Below are 7,037 nucleotides of genomic sequence, written 5' to 3' on the forward strand. Positions count from 1 at the left end.
ATTTGAAGGTGAAATGACAATTTTGAGACGTTGACACAAACATAAAATGGGATTTTGATCTTTTCACTATTTCATTGATAAAATGCTGTGGGCCAAAGTGTGATGGTAGTTTGTAATCTATAATATTTAGTTCGTCAGCTGTCATCAATTGCATTGATTTGGAAGTAAACTTCACTGCAAATGAGCAGATCTGAAATCAGTGATGGTGTGATGTAACTGTATACCCTGATTATGCAAGTACCTGCCCACTTTGTGCTTCTTCCACGCCCACTCATCACCAGAGCGCTGAATGGAAAATGATTGCTTTTTATAACATCCAACTCTGAATTCAGTCAATCAAACTCAAACGACTTCATAACTGGCCTCAATTTAGAGTGTTTTCAAAAAAAATCCCAGTGCAGTTCTCAACCACTAATTTACTATAATCAATCCCATTTCATTAAAATTGGCCATAAACATTGTATTTTTTTGCTTAAAAAACATGAAGATGGCTCGTCCGAGACTACCACTTTGAATTAACGATAAGTGCAACCTTTGCTTTTTGTTGTTTTATCACAAAAAATAATTAAATGGAAAATATTACGTATGTGTCTTTTTATCTGCATGAAGACGTTACAATCTCATGAAAAAAAGTTATTTATTCATTTTATCTGTGATATACTTAATCTTCAGAATGAGAGTATTGTGTCAATCACATTACAGTCGGGCCGCGACGTCTGGAAAAAAAATTGACTTGTGCATCACATGACTACGATTAGATCCGTTAGGTCGTAAACGTTTCACGGGCAGTGAAATTTGTCAGATTGATTAGTATGCTTGAGAATACCTACGATGTCGTGAAAGCAAACAGACTGCAATCGCTATAATTGAGCTTTCATCCTTGTCAGGGTCGCAGGGTGCTGGAGCATCTGACAGGCAGACAACACCCTAAGCTTATGACCAGTGAGTCACCTCCCCTGAGTGGAAATTGAAGTTAAGAGAAATAACAATTTACCATCTGGTGGTATGAAGGAAAAACCCAAAAATGAACACAAAAGAACAAAAGAAAGAAGGCAAAGTATTTTATTATTTTCTGGAAAATCTGGTTATTTGCGTATGTGTGGAAGTGTGCATGAGTGATGACATCAAGTAAGTGTGACCTCATACATCACTCTTTCATGCATATAAAAAAAAAAAACAGCCTCCTGCCTTAATATCCTCCTTTAATGACTAGTCCCACCACCAGGCCATTAACTTGATCACATTACCACAGGCACACACAAAGCATGCAACACTGGGCAGTGGTATTGTCTTTTTACAATGAACTATGAATTAACATAGGTGAAACTGTTGCCATATATTTTATGTATGAGTGTGTGTACTGTTTGTGTATGCCACCACTTGCATGTAGAGATGAATGAGTGTTTATGTGCATTGGGGGGGTTGCACTTTCATCTTACTAATTCAAGGACAGTTCCCAATCATGCAAAGTGACTACATAGACACATTACAGGAACATATGCATTAACGCCATACATGCTTACGTCATACCCATATACACAGACCTGTGCACACATAACAGTGGCTACACAAAGGCAATTTGTAATATTAAGGAGATGACACAGTAAAATGTCCCTATCTATTTTCAGTGCCACAGCAAGTTATGCAAGGTTGTGCATCTATTGATAAACACAGTATCGGATTGTCATGGTTGAATTTAATCTGAGTAGAGGTGTCGATTCAAAACTGTCATTGATTACATCACAGCATTCCATGGGGATGAAAGTTCCTTGAAAAAGTGTTTTTTCTTATTGAGGAATAATACAAAGTAAATGAGTTTAAACCTGATTTTATTGTATTTAAAATTTACAGTTATATATTATACATATATGTTTACAATGTGCAATACCATAGCAGGTGGCAATACAAAAAAACAAAAAAAAAACATTCAAAATCAAAAATAACCATAGCTTTTTTACCATAGATGTTAACTTTAACTTTTAACTGTTAAACATACACAAATATAGTTGTACTGTATATGTACACATACTGACACTACATGCAAGTTTGTATGCTGAACACAGCATAATTCAGAATAGCAAAGGAATTCAATTGATGATCCAAACGATTCCCCCTTGGTGGCAATTATTGAAAAAGCATCGTAGTACACCGTCCCGCCATCAAACATAAACACACACCGTCTAGATTACTCTCGTCTCTCCAATTATAATTTTTTAATATCCTGTTCCTCTGAGATGGAGATTAATGGACGACCGCCATCATGAATTCCATCGTCATATCGTTATCATCCTAGCCGTTGTCCCAGTCCGCACTAATTACATCCTTAAAAAACGATCTGCAACCCCCCAAAGCAACCTTAAAATCAATCAATAATTTTAATTTTTAGATGTCCGCCTTCAGTGGCACTCCACTTGCTTTTTTCGTCTTCATTTCTGCCGCTTCAATGCGTCGCTTTGTTTCCAGAGAGCACCAAGTGGTGTAGAAGAAAGGCCGATGGCAAATTAATTGCTCGTCTTATTTACATGTCCCTTTGATTTCTTCGTTTGTTTGTCCGTTTGTTGCGCCACCCGTCCCCTCGTTTGTTGCTCGTGTCTGCAATGTCTTCCCTCCCTCGTCCTTACTCTGTCTGGCGCATAGAGGCAAGTGGGGGCGATTTCTACTCTGCCCCCTTCTCACAATGTAATTAGCATGCAGATATGCAAAGCCTGATCCGCAAGTCAAATGGTAGCTCTTATTTCCGCCTTTCTGCAACTCAATTTTCAGGCTATAATTGTTCTTATATAAATGCATGTTTGATTCCTATCCTCTGTCAGACTAACTAAACACATAGTGGATGATTAAATGAGTTGTCTTTATCTACGCATAACAGAGCTTCTGACTATGTTCTCTCTAACATTACATTTTACTGCCAATCATGCCAATCATGCGAATCAAGAAACACAATTCTTTTAACAATGGTATGTCCATTTCTGGGTAAAAGTGTCATTTACAACAAATGATTATCAAGTAAAAACTGACGTCAACATTTAATGTCAAATTTTGAATTTCTAGCTTGCTTAAAAATTTGCTTGACTAACACCTTTACAGACACTGACAACATTCTGTTGGTCATCTCATCTCATCTCATTTTCTGAACCGCTTTATCCTCATTAGGGTCACACCCTGAATCGGTGGCCAGCCGATCCCAGCGCACAAGGAGACGGACAACCATTCGCACTCACACCCATACCTAGGGGCAATTTAGAGTGTCCAATCAGCCTACCATGCATATTTTCAGAATGTGGGAGGAAACTAGAGTACCCGGAAGAAACCCACACATAACATGCTAACTCCACACAGGTGGACATGACCTGGATTCGAACCAGTACCCCAGAGCACTAAGGCGGTAACCACTCGCTCCACCGGGCCACCTCTGTTGGTTATCCATATGTATTAAAAGAAAGATCCACACAAAAACATGACGAGAAGAAGTCTGAACAATTATGAAACATCAGCTTTATTCTTTATTACAATAAAATAAATATGATGAACATAATTCCTCTGTGGTCAAACAAAGGTTAGAGTTGGTTGAAGCATACATTTTTTTGACAGACAAGATCAGAAGCATGGAGGAGTCAATATTTGGCCTTTTGGTGCATGTTATAGATGGGAGGTCAATTTGGGGCCAGACACTCATTATGCTGTAGGCCCTCTGTCTCAATGAATTGTGTAGATTTGGTGGTATTGATGCATTCAATGATTTTTAAAGACAATAAACCAGTCAGGCATTATCACAGAAGTTACATTCAGGATAAGGCAATTCCATGTCATTCTTCCACATGAATAGCAGCAACAAGTGTGTCAAAGGGGCGGAGGGGAGTGAGTGATATATATCCCTTGTGTTGTCATGTTTTCGTATCCTTGGCACCAGGCCAACTTTGCCATCTGGCTTCCCCTTCCCCCCTCCACCCTCACCCTCCTTTAAAGCAAATTGAAATACAGTTACTTTCATTGCGTGTATGCCATCCTTTTTCCATATAAGAGACGTGGCACCAAGTACCCCTTACCCCTCTCTATCCCGCCCCCCTCCTACTTGTCCCCTTCCTCTCAACCTTCATTCCACGCCCACTTTGCCATCCAGTCCTCGAAAGGGTCCAGATGGCTTGTTGCCCAGCTTTATTGTTAAAGTTTGGACTGAAAAAAAAGGGTGGTTAAGAGAGGCAAGGATACCGCATACCACATACTGCCAGGAACCTGCAGTACTTTCCGTGCCCACAGACTTGTTGTTGTTGTTACATAGATGGCTGTTTCCCTTTGAGAGAATGGGTTGAGAAGTAAATCGTCACCAGGTCTTGTAACTTCTTTGGCTTTGGGTGTGTTTGAGCGGACCTTGGTACATCTCCTGCACATGCACACACATACGCACACACTTAGATGCTGCACTGCTTCTCTCGGAGCTCCCTGGCACTCTCTTCCACAAAAGCTTTGGGAATGCCAGTGGATATAGCAGAGAATCAAACGTGCACACTTTTGGATTTAACACGAACATGCACTCACCGGTTGTTGGGAGCTGCAGGAAAGCGAATACTCAATTAAGTATTGATTTTTTTGTATGATTTTGTAAATTCCAAAGACAAAGCGGGTAGGTAAGGAGCGGCGCGTGCAAAAGGAGCTGCAAATTAGCCAATAAACACAGACGGGGAGTAAACGAAGCCAAACGAACCATCTGTCATTGCATTGATACGCTTGTTTTTTGTGCCCTTCCAGATGAATAACGCCAAATGTGACGAGGGTTTCCTCTAAAGAAGAAGAAATGGAAAATGGGTGAGCAAGAGTTAAAAAGCAAACGCTCTAGGACGAGGGAGAGCGAGAGGGACTGGAGGACCTGGTAATTAGGTGGTCTACAACTGCCGCCTTGTCATTATGCGGAGAATGCAAATTAAATGTCTAGGTCTTTCTTTTTTTGTAGCGGATCAGAAGGCAAGCACTGCAGAGAAGAATTAAGAGAAATTATTCTCCCCATGGAATGGATGATTTATGCAAACAAGCGATGGAGTGCAGTGATGAACAATGGAATCCAACGTAAGGAGTGTTAAATTTAATCGTACAAGTACTGTCATTCCTTCCACATACTCAAGAGATTCTTCTACATTTGTGCTGGAGGTAATGAGTGGAAAAAAGCGCTAATCAGACATGCACCTCCATTCCCCATTATGTCTTTCTTCGCATATTGATGCGCCTGCCTTGTGGATGATTATTACCTTTTGGAATATTTTACCGCGAAACGAGCCTTTGGAATAAAGGAAGAGAAGCAAAGCATGGGAAAAAGACAAAAGAGCGGAGGTATGCAAAGGCGCTAATGATATTCAGATTGCTGACTGCGTGTCATCGGTATGATGACAACGGCCAATTACAATGAACCATTGGCTCTCTGCCACAGATAAGTAGGAGAGAAGGAAACCTTGCAACAAGGAGGGGGACGTAAAACATACTTCCCTGTTCCTTTCTTCTTAATGTGCTGCTGATTTGTCGTCTTGACGCCGTGGATTTACAATAACGATGAATTTAAGGAAGAAAAAGCAGAACTACCCAAGCGTTGTTCTCACACAGAATAGAAGGCCATTGGCGATAAGTATCCCTCCATGTTGAAATGATGGCTGCCGAAGATGGTATTCCAGTGCCACGTTGGTTCTTGTGGCATCCCTTCTTCCGCCAACCACCGCCGGAACAAATCTGTCGGAAACCACACATGAACAGACAAGCGCACAAACACAAGCCATTATTTTTTTCCCAAGTGCCGCCCTCTCCCCTTCCTCATCACCGTACAAAATGCTTCCTATGACCATTTTGCATATTCACATGCAGCCCCGCCTGCCACAAAAGACTAAACATCCATATGCAAAGTAGTCTGGCATCCCCCCTTACATAGCAATGAGGGAACACTGCAAAAGAGAGGAAGGGAGGTGGGGTAAAACATCATTGGGGGTGCAAGTACAGGAAGATGGTGGCGAGGGGGGCAGTGGGCCACAGGGGATCTTGTTGGCACTAAAAAGCGGCACGTGCCTTGATACCACTCCCACTGCGTGCTGACAAAAAGGCGGGCGTGGGAAAAAATGAGTGGAGGGGGGTGAAAGGGAGGGGAGATGGAGGACGGGGGTATGTTGGCACTAAGAAGGGGCACGTGCTGCTTGAGGAGGGGCGGGAACAACTTAAGGTGGTAAAAATGTGGTGAGAATTTGATAGCACACAAGGTTAGAATACGGCATAGCAGGGGGTGCCATGTAAACAGCCACAGTGTCTAACGAGATACAGGTTCCCAGTTGAGGGCCCACCTGTATAAAGGACTAGCATCACATCAAGACAAGATGCAAAAGCCAACCCCCAAAGTCACGTCTTGCATTGCCCCTCAGGATTTGATCACCACCCTCGACCCTGCTTTCAATCACAAGAGACTTAATTGAAACATTTCTCATCTACCCGCATCCACTTTTTAAGTCAACCAACACTTTGAAAAACTTTTTTTCTTCAATTATGAGTTGTATGAAACTGGAGAAAGTTTGAAAATATCATTAATTCTTTGCATTCACCTTTGTAACACACGACATATTGGGCAAGGAATGATATATGTTCACTGAAACTGAGTTTGTTGTGGTTATATCACTTGCACTATCCTGACAACTGTGAATTTTTGAATGATCATTATACACTTGTTGGGTTTATTCTGTATTACTATGCAGTGATTGATAATTACATCGGCAGGGTAATTATTTATGAATCTATCAACACTGAACCTTTAATCCATGCCTAGCCAGGATTATTACCTTTGATTTGTTCAATTCATTAGTCACAACACCAAGGCAGCTTGAACCACAAGGAGATAACCAGCCACTTTACAAACTATACTGCCTTTTATCATTTTCAGTCTTTTTATCTGTATCAGAAGGGTAATAATTTAAAGAAAAATGGTGGTAGTTTGTGTTTTTGTACAACTGTACTGTAATATAATGCCAATCGCTTGCTGATATTTTCATTCGTCCCAACCAAAATCTTAAAACACA

At 41.0% G+C, this 7,037-nt stretch overlaps 1 long non-coding RNA gene across 1 annotated transcript; it reads right to left on the bottom strand.

Annotated features, from left to right (window-relative positions):
- Window positions 1–4,085: 4,085 nt before the first annotated feature.
- LOC144209642 (uncharacterized) lies at window positions 4,086–6,000 on the bottom strand. The gene is made up of 3 exons (XR_013329183.1): window positions 4,703–6,000; window positions 4,537–4,549; window positions 4,086–4,381 (listed from the first exon to the last, which is right to left on the bottom strand). It is a non-coding gene; the product is annotated as an uncharacterized LOC144209642 (long non-coding RNA).
- Between the last annotated feature and the right edge of the window lie 1,037 nt (window positions 6,001–7,037).

The sequence above is a fragment of the Stigmatopora nigra genome, chromosome 16 (assembly GCF_051989575.1).
Source record: "Stigmatopora nigra isolate UIUO_SnigA chromosome 16, RoL_Snig_1.1, whole genome shotgun sequence".
Taxonomy (NCBI): Eukaryota; Metazoa; Chordata; class Actinopteri; order Syngnathiformes; family Syngnathidae; genus Stigmatopora; species Stigmatopora nigra.